Source organism: Lepidochelys kempii, chromosome 9 (genome assembly GCF_965140265.1).
Source record: "Lepidochelys kempii isolate rLepKem1 chromosome 9, rLepKem1.hap2, whole genome shotgun sequence".
In the NCBI taxonomy this organism is placed as follows: Eukaryota; Metazoa; Chordata; order Testudines; family Cheloniidae; genus Lepidochelys; species Lepidochelys kempii.
Genome location: NC_133264.1, coordinates 77,215,822 through 77,229,367, shown reverse-complemented (window position 1 = coordinate 77,229,367; position 13,546 = coordinate 77,215,822). Strand labels below are relative to the sequence as shown.

At 42.9% G+C, this 13,546-nt stretch overlaps 1 protein-coding gene across 3 annotated transcripts in view; it reads left to right on the top strand.

The window, feature by feature from the left end:
- The window catches only part of EDA (ectodysplasin A), a 187,691-nt gene that overhangs the window by 56,645 nt on the left and 117,500 nt on the right, over positions 1 to 13,546 (top strand). The gene's annotated exons all lie outside the window — the stretch shown is intronic.

Here is a 13,546-nt window from a genome sequence, read left to right as displayed (position 1 = left end):
AGCAAGAAATAATAATAGTAGGGCAATTAAAACAAATACTTAGTATGGTGCTCTGTCCCCCTCTAGTGATGGCTGGATTGCATGGAGGTTGAGCCTACAATATCTTGGAGCTAATAGAGCTGGCTCTTTTAGCTCAGACAATTGAAGCTCACTGTTTCAGAACCAGAAGTCCTGGGTTTAGTCCCCACTGCTAATGACCCACCCATGGACCCCCTATTACAACATATATATTGCATAAAATATTTTCAATTCCATGTTAAGTGTGTGCTTAACATTTGGTTGTATAAGTAATGTGTTGATGCCTACATACACAGCTGATGAAAATGAAAATTTGGGGTAGGATAGCTACTGAAAATATACTATCTAAATATTATTCACAGCTCAAACATCTTCTCTTTCCTAATTGCTCCTCCTTCCTCTTCCTGGTTTAATCTCCCAAATCCATCCATGTTTAACCTATTAAGGATTTTTTTTTTTTTTTTTTTTTAAGAAAAGAACGCCTACACCAGTGGCCACAACCATACAATTTTGAGTGCAGGTTGGGAGAGGGAGACAGGTAGCTGCATGATAAGTACTCACCCCTGCCATTGTAGAAAATCAGGCTGGGCCAGAGAGAAGGAAAGCTTAATTGAAGAATCTGCTGCTTTCCTTGCGATCCTGTGTGTGATGAGCCTAACAGAGGAGTACTCTTCCTTTAACGTGCTTTATTGATGAGGAACAGAATTTTTGATAGTGTGAGTTACTCTTTTTTTATATAAGTATTGAGAGGATATCAGAAAAGATTTGAGAATACAACTGAACTGAGGCAGTACAGGTTATGAGTTGCATTAAGGGATTACTGAAAGCGGTAGACTACCAGCACCTCTGGGACTTGCAGCTTTCAGTTGGCTTTACTTCTCTTTCTGCTGCCCTCTTACACACAAGTTTGAATAGCTGAGACAATCCATGTTTTCCTATAGCCCAGCCATTGAATACTTACATATGCATAGAAAAACATCATGCAATGTGTAGTAGTAGGTGCTTTTCTACTCTGTTTTTATCATTGCAATGTGTGTTAAAGTAAAACTTTTTTTTTTTTTTTTTTACATTTTGAGAAGCTTTTAATGAAAATACTAAGTGACCTTCAACTGGATGTGTTTGGGAGTATTATGTAGATCAAGAGCACCAGAAGCTTATTGTACTATGATAAAAATTACTGCCAACTTTCATTCAGTGTTCTGCTTGATGCATGCATAATATGCTATGCATATCAGTATAATTTTAAGCATAGCTCATGGCCAGACACACAGCAACTAATCCATGAGACTATTTACATTCAACCTTTTGCTACTTGCTTCTTTGCGTAATTCAGCAGAATAGGATGTGTCAACACTCAGATGTTTGAAAATGAGCCACTTTAGGGTGTGTGGGTGAAATGGTAAACCAAGACTGATTAGGTAGATGTTAGGACATGCTGATAGGCATCATGTCTGCTCAAAAAAACTACTTTTAAATATATCTGATCTGACTGCTAGTGGAAAATTTACAGAACGCCAGAAGAAAGTAAAGTCCAGGATCTGCAGTGTAAAGTTTGCCTTCAATTGAAGCATAATTGATTTCTTAAATGAGTCAACTAACATTATCTAGAACTCTGCATCTGTGCTCCCTAGGAAGTTATAAGTTTGTCATCCTGTCCATATGTCTTTCGCTCCTATGATAATGAAAATCCTTCTAAAAATTAAAATAATAGGGGTTTTTATCTCCTCTCCTCTCCTCCTTTTAGGTATGCAGTTTTATTACAGAAAGCTGTCTGTGACTACTGCATTTCCACTGTGCCTACTATGTGAAACACAAGCATCTGGAGATGACAGACTTAGTATTAGGATCCCCTTTTTATATTTGTGTGGATCATTGTAACTGAATACACTTAATTCACAGCTGTAACAGAAGTGCTCTAGCTAGTGCATCTGCTTTCAATAATACAACCTGAATTAGAACTGTTTATTCTTAAACTCATTTTGAAAGAACTCTGGGACCCTTTCTAACATAATTCATAATAGTTTAGTGTAAATCTACAAATTATCTTCATATTCTGTGTGTATATTCTTATTAGTCTAAACCAACTGTTTTGACACTGGTACATGCACCAGTACTTTGTTTCTTTGATCCTATGGGCTGTCTCTTTTGCCTTTTAATGGAACTTTTTGCTTGGCTGTTACATACCACTATTGTGCATCTCTTATTCAACTGTTCGAGTTCTTACTAAACAATGGAACTTAAGTTGCGGGTTTGAGCAGCATCAGAAATCACTGAGAGTTAGAACACGCATAGTTGCATAACAGGGAATAGTTACGGCCAAGTATAGCTAGCCAAAATTTTATTCTGAAAGACCAGCATATTTGTTTAAGCAGAAGCCCACAGCCTTCTTAAAGCGTTTGCTATTTTGGTATCTAACTTGGTACTCTCACTGCCACTCAAAGTAGACCTAGATATAGAGAAATCCTGGAGCTTTGTGTCTTGCAGCATCTGTGCAGTTGTCAGCACTTTATGATGTCTTGCATTCTACTCATAAATGAGTATTAGTAACCCACATATATTATTTTTGGTTAAATCAACTGTCTGTTTATGATGTAGACTGCAGCTTGATCTCCCTTTAGAGAACTTCTCAGACCTTTTAATAGGGCGGACTACATCTTAATATAGTATAATATGCATACACCCCCCCCCCCAATTAGTCAACTAACATTCCTGTGGAAAGTGCAACAATTACTTATCTGGAAAAGTGGTAATGTATTTCTTTTAATTTCCAGTTGCTAAAATGTACAAGATGGAGAGCAGCACCATGTGACCAATAATAAGAATTGATTGTCTAGAGCTTGCATTATACTGTACATCATAATGTATCTCTGTCTTGTCAGTAAAACTGCTACTTTCTTTCCTTGATTGTTTATATCCATTCATACCCTTGGATATGGTTCCTTCCAGCCACCAGATGATGTCCAGTGTTATGACGTTATCCAGCCCCTACAAATAGGTTTACAGACCTCAGTTGTTTCCAACGGGTGTAGAACTAGCATTCTTTAGCTACCTAACTGAATAGCTTGAACAAAGAAGGTGGCGGAGGAGTAAATTTCAGAAGATTCGGAAGATTAATGATCACACATTAGTGTGCAGCTCTTCCTGCTACGCCAAGTGAAAACTGGCTTGCAGTAGCTGAAAGTATCTATTACAGCAGGAGCGGCCAACTTGAGCCTGAGTAGGAGCCAGAATTTACCAATGTACATTGCCAAAGAGCCACAGTAATATGTCAGCAGCTCCCTCCCGCCCCCACTCCCAGCAGCTCCCACCCACCGGCAGCTCTGCTGATCAGCGCCTCCCCCTCCCTCCCAGCACCTACCGACCAGCTGTTTCATGGTGTGCAGGAGGCTCTGGGGGGAGGAGCGAGGGCATGGCAGGCTCAGGGGAGGGAGTGGGAAGGGGGTGGAGTGGGGGTAGAGCCTGTGGCAGAGCCAGGGTTGAGCAGTGAACACCCCCTGCCACATTGGAAAGTTGGCGCCTGTAGCACCAGCCCCGGAGTCGATGCCTATACAAGGAGCCGCATATTAACTTTTGAAGAGCTGCATGTGGCTCCAGAGCCACAGGTTGGCCACTCTTGTATTACAGCACAGCTGATTTGTGGAGGAGCTAGCAGGACCATGAGCTGCCCACACTGCAAGGGTCTAACAAAGCTAAGTGTTGTAGGCTCCTTCATGATCAACTGTGAGAAGAGCGGACTCACTGCATCTCTGCACTTAGGCTTTTCTCCCACTTTCCCCCTAGCCTCCCAAAAGACTGTCCTCTAAGAAACCCAGAAGTTCTCCTTCTCAGTGCTCTGCCTGTTGGTTTCACAGGTCTGTTGGGCAACCTGTCCAGGGTTCACTTGTCTTAGCTGTCTCCAGACAAATAGCATGGTACCCAATCTCCAACGTGAAATCCAGCCCACTCAGTCTATTCTATTGACAAGAAGAACTAGTGACATTCCAACTACTCACCCTAATCTCATGGAACAGTACTTTGGGGGAGTCTAAAGCATCTCTGGTGTGTTTATATTATCACCAAAGTAACTGAACACATTACTTTGGGCCAGTCTAGCGTCTTCTGCGGAAGCAACTCTGTTGATGATCAAGGAGGCCATTCTTTCTGTTGGCTTCAGCACTGGTAAGTGGCAGGTCAGCTTCTGATACATTGCCACAGGGAGTGGAGCAACATAGGGGCCATGCCAGGGGAAAGAGGAAAAAGAACAAAATGTTATCTTCCACCACGACCACCCTCAGCCCCATTCAGACATGCTCTGCATCCCTTATAAGTTTCAGCCATCAAGACATGTCCTGTCCGAAGAAGTTTCCCACTTGAACTCTTGCTGGACTGGAACAGTCCAAGGATAAGTACTCACCAGAAGAAAAACTGACTAAAATCTAGTATATGTTAGACTCTGCATTCTAGATTTATAATAAGATGCAGATTTATCATTTAAAGGGAATAGGATTCCTTCAGCCCAGAGAAAGGGACTAGAAAGAATATCTGAGTGCCTTTTCAGATGACTAGCATATTTGGGAGCTGAATTTTTTGGGTATTTTTTGTGGAGACGATGATGAACCCCTTGAGGATGATAAAATCCAATGGAAAGATGTGAACTAGAGAAGGGGCAGGATGGCCCAGATTACCATCACATAAGGGGGAAGTTTTGCTAAGTCAAAAAAGACTTGCTGCACTTAACTTCTAGGATTGCCCAAGTATTTAAACTGGAGGAATAGAAGTTGGCAGAACCAGTCCCAGAAGATCCAGCATTTTCTAGTTCATACATGCTCTTCAAATTCCCAGCTCTTTGTGGGTGTGCATATACATAAAGGATTTGGTGGATAGTGAGTGGCATTTCCCTGACTTTATCAATCTGTTGGGTGCTTTATTTTCTTTTATTTATTTCTGAGAAAGGATGTAGAGCCTTTCACAGAGTTTCAAGGTGTATGTAGCTATCCCTGATACAGCTAAGAGAAATACTATTCTCATGGAAATGGGGGAAACACTCAAGGACTCTAGACAAAAGAATATAGGCTTCTCTATAGAGGACATCCTGATCCTCTGAGGTTTCTCTGTAAGCTTTGTTTTTCACTGCTTATGCTACAGAAACTGAGCAGCTCCCTAGTGATCAGAGACAAGCAGTCAAACCTGGCCAAGACCTTGTTTTGGCCTTATCTGTCATGCCACATACAACACCAGCTTCATGCTCTATGGCTCTGTCGGTTACAACCAGAAGGTCCTGATAGCCAAAGCTGGAGTCTGCATACCATTCTCCAAAGTCAAGTTGGCAGTCCTTGCCCCTAGAGATTTTTCTTTTTAAAGAGTTGGGGGTAGTGAGTACTCTAAAACGTTTAAGCATTTATTTATGAGTGTGTAAACTAAAGCACAGTCACAAAAATGACACCCATCCACACACTCTAGTTTCATTCCAGTGGCTCTCAATGATCTAGAAGCCAATTCAGACATTAGACCTTCATATCCTTTTCAAAATAGTTTGTTCTTTGGCTGGAAATTCATTGTTTTTTGGCTTGGTGTATTTTTATATTATACGCATTTCCCATCTTCATTCTTTTAATCCTGTAAATTGTTTTCTAAGATTTTCCTACCTTTTCAAATATCCCTGTCATCCTTTCTAATCAGTTGTACCTGCATCAGTCAAAATTATGACACTCCAATTTATATCATATGACCGGATTCACACCATTGATATGAATGGTTTTGATACAAAAAAGCCTAATGGGATACAGTAAACTTTTCAAACTCTGAAAGACAATATATATAGACAAGATTGTTTTCAGTTTCCTAACATGAATTTTATAAAATGTTAGAGAAAGAAATTACATGAAATGAACAGAATTTGTAATTACTAGCATGGAAAACAGATTGGCTATTTACTGAGCACTCTCAATATGCTGAGCACTGTACAAACTGAAGGCCAAACTAATACATGTGAGATTATATGCTCTTGTTATCAAGAAATAATCATTGATATTACTTGAAAAAACATACTGTCTGATATCCTCATGAAACCCTATTTTAATTCGTTATTAAGGCTACCGGGAGCTATCCAACACTAATTAAAACTCATTTTTTGCTTGTTTTTTTAAATGAACTGTTCACACTAGTGACAATAAAGTTGAAAGCAATAAAAGTGTGCTATGTGCGGTTTCATTTGTAGAAGTGTCTTAACACTGGTATTATAGATAGTACATTCTGTATTGAAAGCAGCAATTTGTCAATCTGGAAAAAATAAATTAACAGGTTTCTTGGATATAAACTTATTTTGTCCTTCAGTAACTTTCTAGCTCAATACTACTACAGGATTCCTGAAGTTTACTTTGCTGTTTTACTAGGACTACAAAACATGAATTGTGTCCAAATCTTGAAAAGCACAGGTTTCAAAAGCAAAGACTGCACGCTTTGCATCTGATCACAGGGCATACTTTGAGTTGGCACTATTGATTGTTTCCACCCCCCATCCACTATCTATTGTGTCAAGGAATCTAGATTTACTGAATCAGGTAATGATTATTATGCTGCTTGTTTGTCCAAAATCTTTGTCAAAATGAATTTTTCTTGATTTTTATTTATGCAATATCAGTTGTGTGATTATCTCTCCTGCACGTTAGTTGTGGGTTTTTGCAAGGTAAGCTGGTGACTTCTACGCTTGTGAAGGCAAAACTGACATGTAAAACTCAGAACCACTATATAGTATTGGGTAAAGATCATATTATGTTTAACTCGGTCTTGAAGAGCGTTCCCTGTGTTTTTGGTAAAACTAAACAAGACAGCAGCCCAGTGATCTAAAATGATAGAATAGATGCTCAGATGCTTTGTTGATTGGGGACCGTATAAAAACCTAGATAGGATATTTGCAGTCCCTTCCATTTATCACAGTTTTCATATTGAAGTGTTCCCCAACTCCATAGCAACTGGGAACAGATCACATCTTTGTCCTGTTTCTGTGCTTACATACACCCCTCAGGAAGAATTCCCCAGAATTTTTTGCCTCCTAGTGGCACACACAACAGATTCCAGGATGTACAAACTACTTCTGCTCCCTTGTGCATATGCATTACAATACTATAATCATATACTATTTTTCAAATACAATAGATTAATATAGAATACCCTTGTGGAGTGGTAGGTTTGCTATGCACACAGTATACCCAACAAACCCACAAAAGCAAGGACATGCCAAGTTAACCATACCTTCTTTTCCACCCACCAGCACGCACCTTGTTACCCCAATTATGATATAGCACGTGCTGCAACCTTAACTCTGCCCCATTCCACTTTACCCCTTGCAACACTACTGAGTGGGGATGTTTGTTGTAGTATTTTGTGTTGGGAGGGGATAACGTAGAACATGGCTGACACCACAGGGTCGTATATTAGTTTTGTAGGGTTTTTTAAATGCAGAAGTGGAAACATAAAGCAAATTTACAGTGTGGCTCTCTAGTGGATGTGCTGCACAAAAGTTTGAGTTTGTGACCAGCTTAAAGTTAACAGAGCTGGGTCTTTTGATCTCAGGCAGTAGAGGTTCACCCTTTTTAGACTTTCAAGGACTTGCTATTAAAAATGTATTAAAAGTAACCAAAAGTCCTTTGCGTTTAACATTCGGGAAAATTTCACATATATTGGCTTACTTACTTTTAGCAGAGAAACCTGAATTTCTACCCCATTTTACAACACAACACAAAATATGGTGTTGCTAACAGGGACTACCAGAATACCGGGCTTTCTCTCTATGATGACTGGTACTTTTGACTTAATTCATTTAAATCCTGAAAATAAATAATTTGAAATCACTGCACGAGATTTTCTTTTTTATATTTGTGCTGTATGCTTGTTCAACAAAAGTCTCTCTTGTGCACCTATCTGTGAAGCAGAGACTGATCAGGATTTCTTCAGGTGACAGCAGCAGTGAGGTCAAGCAGACTGTTTCTCTTCCCCTGTGCTTAATGTCCCCTGCAGGTGTCAAGCCAGCATAGAGCTGTTGAGGAGGGGAAGTAGCTGCAGTCTCAGTGGCTTGCTAGTGAGGAAACAAGTTATTGAGGGGAGAATACACTTAGGAGGGTATGGAAACATGCTGGGGGAAAGAGAGGACTCCTCTTGGAGCCCCTGTTCACCTAGAATTATCATCAGGTTACTCTCCAGTTTTAATTTGGGTCAGTCTTTCAACCAGTGAAGAAAGTGTGTGCACCATAACAAGTTAATCCATCTCATTGAAATATATCAAGGTTAAGGTTGTAATAACTATATACTTCATCAATAGCTGATGTCTGTTAATGTTGTCTCAAAGCCATATAAATCATAGAATCATAGGACTGGAAGGGACCTCGGGAGAACATCAGTCCTGCCATGAGTGCAGGAGACTGGACAAAAGTATTATCTAGACTATCCCTGACAGGTGTTTGTCTAACCTGCTTTTAAAAATCTCCAAGGATAGAGGGTCCACAACCTCCCTAGGCAATTTATTCCAGTGCTTAACCACCCTGACAAAGTTTTTCCTAATGTCCAACCTAAACCACCCTTGCTGCAATTTAAGCCTACTGCTTCTTGTCCTGTCCTCAGAGGTTAAGAAGAACAATTCTTCTCCCTCCTCCTCGTAACAACCTTTTATGTACTTGAAAACTGTTATCATGTCCCCCTTCAGTCTTCTCTTTTCCAAACTAAACAAACCCAGTTTTTTCAATCTTCCTTCATAAGTCATGTTTTCTAGACCTTTAATCATTTTTGTTGCTCTTCTCCTGGATTTTCTCCAATTTGTCCACATCTTTCCTGAAATGTGATGTCAGTGTATCCCACCACCTGTGTACCTGGTCTCTTTGCTGAGGGGTTGACTGGGGGAGCCTGTACGTGCTGCTTCCTCTGGGTCAGGAGAGGGTGCTGCCAATGGCTGCTTTTGTCTGAACAAGCATTTAGGCTGGTGAGTGTTCTGCTTAAAGAGACAGCGTGCTGTCACACTTACTCAGGCATACATATACTGCCCCCCCAACACACACACACACTTTCTCTCTCTCTCTCACTCACTCTCTCTCTCTTCCCCCAACACTCTTTCTCTCTCACTCACACACATGTGTTGTTGTTGTTGCTATCACTTCATGGTACTTCCTGTTGAAATCTGCAGTGCACATATATTCGTTATAATTTTATTCTTTCAAAGTTAATTAAGCATTGTAGTACTGTTTTAATTTTGTGATTGGTCTGTGCATTGCATAATTTTATTTCTCTCTTATGCTTAAATTTAATTCTTTGAGTAGTGAGTTCTAAAATACCTAACCTATCCCAGCTGGAGTAATTATAGTTATTACTTTTATTACCATATTGTGCTTTGTCATTCATTATTTAGAATGGTACAGTCAAATAATCGTATCCTTCTAGAATATAAATTTGGCTTCTTCTTTGAGTGGTGTCCGTGTTGGTGCTCCACGCTAGGTGTTGGTGCGTCACTGCACTGGAGATCGGAGATTTCTCGCAGCAGCACTCAGTTGGGGGAAGGGCGCGCACAGGAGTCATCTCGTGCAGCCGTTGGCACCTCCTGTAGCACGCACACCCCCGACCGCCCCCTCAGTTCCTTCTCAACTGTCCTCGGCTGCAGACGGCGCTCTGCAGCAGCGCTCTCCTTGCTACTTTCGGGGCACGGGGGAGGGAGTTACAAGTTACATAGGAACTTATTAGTCTATACTTAGTTACATAGTTTCGTTAGTTCCTCGGAGAGGTTTTTCTTAAAAAAAAAAAAAAAAAAAAAGACTACTTTTTCTCGGCTTAATTCCCTGTTTGGGAATAGTTTCTACAGTTTACCATTACAATTACCTCCCACCCTCATCTATCGAGAGTGGGGAGAGGCTTAACTGCAGTTATGCTGCGCTCAACAGGATTAAAAAGTGTGACTCCTACCGTGAACCAATGCCGGTCTCTGATGGCCACACATCTTGCATTCACTGTCTGTGAGAAATTCATATCTCCCAGAAATGCATACATTGCACCACTTTAACAATGAGGGCAAGATGTGACAGGGATCTCTGCCTGAAAATGCTTCTGCTGGAGAAATCCCTCCAACCTCTGCAAGAGACGTCCTCCGGGGAGTCTCATAAATCGAGATCCCTGAGCTCTGATAAGGCTCCGACTTCCAAAACTCTCAGGAAGTGAGCCTCGACCTCTCAAGCAAGGGTTTCAGAAAAAGAGAGCTTCCCCAGCGAGATCTTTACCCTCAGTGCTCCACTTATCCAGAGTGAGCACTTATGAGGCACCGGGCTCCTCCGGGACCGTCCTACCGAACCCCAACGCGTGGCGCCAGAGTTGAGACGTCAAGTTTCCTCCATGGCACTGACTACCTCGGTGCAGAGCGCGGCACAGGCAGCGGCACCATGATCAATGCTGCTGCCACCGGCACTGACCCAAGACTTGATGCCTGCTAACAAACCAAATCCGGCACCAGTCAGCGCTCCAACGGTCACTCGCAACCCCAAGGTGGGACCAGTGCAACTTCTGCATACTGATGACATAGCGGTTTTTTCAGCACCACAGTCACCACCCGAACACTCCCTGAGCTACGTAGCATGGTACCATCCTTCATCTCCTGCACCACTCTCCATGCATACTGGCAAGGAAGGAGACGTGCAGGACAACCGCTTCTCCTCTCAACGTTCATCCCCATCACAGACGAGACCTACATGGAACACTGTGAAGCCTAAGCCTCATCCCTCCGAGCATTCACAGCCCTGGCATGCACAGCACTGGCCTTACCCATTGCCATCTTACCCCATGCAATGGCCACAATTGGGTCCTTGGCCCACATACCAGAACCCCTATTCTGGCCCCCCTTCCCCAGCCACAAGAGGTTCCAGAGTACACCCAACATTACCACACAGAGAAACCTCTCATCCCCCCGAGACAGAGATAGAAGAAGAAGAGATACTATCACAGAAAGACCTGGGTGATTCACCACCTCCCCACCCCCATCTTCCGTGCCAGACGAAGTGGTGATGCTGTCTACCCCTACAGCACCAGATGACCTGAAACAGTTCCAAGAACTCCTCAAAAGAGTAGCAAACAGCCAACAAATTGCCTTACATGAGGTGCAGGAGAAACAACATAAGTTGTTAAAAGTCTTACAACCGGCATCATCGACCAAGATTGCCCTCCCCATGGATGAGGCTATAATGGAGCCTACAGAGGTAATATGGCAAACACCGGCGTCGGCACCACCCACCAATAAAAGGGCTGACAGGAAATACTTGGTTCCAGCCAAAGGCATGGAATTTTTGTTTTCACACCCTCAAGCCTGCTCTCTGGTAGTAGAAGCTGCTAATCAGTGCAGTAAACAGCCTCATTTCCACTCCTCACTGCAGGGTAAAGAAAGCAAGAGACTGGACCTCTTTGGGCGAAAAGTTTACTCGTCAGCCACCCTTCTGCTTTGAGTTGCCAACTATTCTGCTCTACTAGCAAATTACGACTACTCTAACTGAAGTAAAATAGAAGAGCTCATGGAGGACCTCCCCGAGTATAAACGTCCTCAACTCAATGCCATTATCAACGAGGGTCAGTTAATATCCCGCGCAGCGCTGCAAGCCTCAATGGATGTCGTGGACACAGCTGCCCAAACAACCGCAACAGCTGTGGTTATGAGAAGAACATCATGGTTGCAGGCTTTGGGAATTCCAAAAGAACTACAGCTAAAAGTGGAGGACCTCCCCTTCGATAGGGATAAACTGTTCTCGTATCAAACAGATGATGTCCTCCATACCATGAAGGCCTCCCGAGCGATGCTGTGTACACTAGGCATACACCCACTGCCTGACAAATGCCCTCACTTTACACCATAACCACAGATCAATGGGTTTTGGAGATCATACAATCTGGCTACACCATTCCTTTCACAGCCACCCCACCTACCCTCTCCCCTTCCCCGTCCCCCTTCAGGGACCCCTCTCACGAGCACCTTCTGCAACAAGAAGTAGACCACCTCCTACTGCTGGGTGCTGTAGAACCAGTACCACATCAATACCGAGGGAGGGGTTTTTATTTCAAATATTTCCTGACAGAGAAGAAAGGAGGAGGATGGAGATCTGTCTTAGATCTCCAAAAACTCAACAGGTTCGTATGCAACCACAGGTTCAAAACGGTCACCCTGGCCACAATAATCCCAGCGCTAGACAGGGGGGACTGGTTTGCAGCCCTCGACCTCCAAGATGCATACTTTCTTATTACAATACATCCTGCCCACAGACAGTTCCTGCAGTTCACAGTAGGGCCCAACCACTACCAATACAGGGTCCTTCCCTTCGGACTGTCCACTGTTCCCCGCGTATTCTCAAAAAAGCTTGCGGTAGTAGCAGCACATTTACGATGCAAAGGAGTCATCATCTTCCCCTATTTGGACGATTGCCTTCTCAAGGGTGCCAATCAACAAGACATGGTAGGCATGCTGAAGACCACAATAGACCTGTTTCACCAGCTAGGTCTACAGATAAACGAGAAGAAATCCACCCTGGAACCAAGCTAGCAATTGGAGTTTATCAGAGCCGACCTAGACTCCATACAATCCAAGGCAATATTGCCAAACCACAGATTCACTACATTGACCAATCTTATTTCCACGGTGACCATGAGCCCACAAACTTCAGTGAGGACATGCCTTCAGATTCTGGGACATATGGCAGCTACAACTTTTGTAGTAAAGTATGCCAGACACCATATGTGCTGTCTGCTGCACTGGTTGAGCACGGTCTGTGTACCCAGCAAACACTCTCTCAACAGATGTATGACACTACCACCAAGGGTTATCCTCTCCCTACAATGGTGGACACAGCCAGGGAATGTATGCTCCGTGTTTCCCTTTCAACAAGACCTCCCATCAGTGACTATTACAACAGATTCCTCCCTGATAGGTTGGGGCACCCACTTGGGTCACCACAATGTACAAGGCAAGTGGTCTGTGACAGAAACCCGACTATATATCTATCTCCTGGAACTCCACGTGGTCCGCAATGTATGCTGACACTTCCTCCCGCTCATATAAGAAATCTCAATCTGTATTCTCACCAATAATGTGGCATGCATGTTTTACATCAATTGCCAAGGAGGAGCCAGGTCTCACTCACTATGCGTAGAAGCTATGAATTTATGGAACTTCTGCATCCACAACAATATAAACATCACAGCGTCATACCTACCAGAGTGTCAAAACACTACAGCTGACAACCTCAGCAGGCACTTCTCACAGGAACATGAGTGGAAAATCCATGACAGTGTTCTCAGCACGATATTCCAAAAATGGGATCACCCAGTAATCGACCTTTTTGCCTCAGTGACAAATCACAAATGTCCACTATTTTGCTCCAGGGCAGGCCTGGCACCAGGATCATTAGGGGATGCCTTCCTCATCCCATTGAACGCGTCACTCACGTACGCCTTCCCGCCGATACCACTGATCCCACGGGTCATCTGCAAGATACGACTCAATAGAGCATACATCATTCTCATTGTCCCGACATGGCCCAGA